Raw genomic sequence first — 976 nt, 5'->3', positions numbered from 1 at the left:
GAGAAGATCCTGGTATCCCTCTGGAGGATCAGCAGCTGGGTAATCCTCTGAGGGGTAGTCCTCCTCAGGTAGTGGAGGCTGGGGATGGAAACACACTGTACATTAACACACATGTCTAGTAGTTTTGTGCAGATTAACCAGTGAGTGATGTTCTCTTTGTTTGATTTTAAGTCATGGTTTTAAATTTCTGTTTCCTGTTTTAGTCTCTGTTTTCTCCCTTGTCTTGTTTAGTTTTACTTCCTGTCTTTAGTTAGTTAAATCTTTAGTATTACACAAAAAAAGCAAAGACTTGATAATTAAACATGAAGAAGAAATGTTTGTCTTCCTCCTATCTTTCTTGTTAAAAAATAGCTCAAGATTTTTGGGGAATACACTTATTTTCTTTCTTGCAAAGAGTTCTAGGAGACCATTTTATTAATATCACTCATCCCTTGTCAATCAGTTAATATGAAAATGTTGTTCAGCTTAAACTGGTTTAGCACAATGACAGGAAACAGATGGAAACAGCTAGCATGGCTCTTAAAATCTACCTAACAGCACATCTAAAACCTACTAATTATCAAGATGTATCTTGTTTAATCTGTCAAAAAAAATGTAAAAACAAGAATTTTTGGTTTCAAAGGGGGCTGTGTTGACCAGATCTTAATTTCTGAAAACCTCTGGAGCTTTAGAGCTGCTAGCACACAGATAGTGACCTTTGGAGAGAGCAGGCTAGCTGCTTGCCTTTGTTTCCAGTCATTGTGCTGAACTAAGTTAGTTGGCCGCTGGCTGTAGCTTTATATTTAACGCACGTGAGAGTGGTATCAATCTTGCCATCTAAGTCATACAGCAAATAAGCGCTTAGAAAAAAAAGAAGCCACTGCTGTAATAAATAGACCTAACACTGACCCTGGTCTTTGCCTTAATTCAGTTTTTGGGTTAAATGTTACTACATCTCACTGACTAATGCCAGATGATTAATTTCCACAATGACCCA

General features: G+C 37.4%; 1 protein-coding gene across 1 annotated transcript in view; it reads right to left on the bottom strand.

Annotated features, from left to right (window-relative positions):
• The window catches only part of arhgap27 (Rho GTPase activating protein 27), a 26,170-nt gene that overhangs the window by 10,358 nt on the left and 14,836 nt on the right, over positions 1 to 976 (bottom strand). The gene's annotated exons all lie outside the window — the stretch shown is intronic.

The sequence above is a fragment of the Etheostoma spectabile genome, chromosome 21 (assembly GCF_008692095.1).
Source record: "Etheostoma spectabile isolate EspeVRDwgs_2016 chromosome 21, UIUC_Espe_1.0, whole genome shotgun sequence".
Taxonomy (NCBI): domain Eukaryota; kingdom Metazoa; phylum Chordata; class Actinopteri; order Perciformes; family Percidae; genus Etheostoma; species Etheostoma spectabile.
The sequence above is the reverse complement of the archived record's forward strand: the minus strand, read 5'-3'. Positions and strand labels throughout refer to the sequence as shown.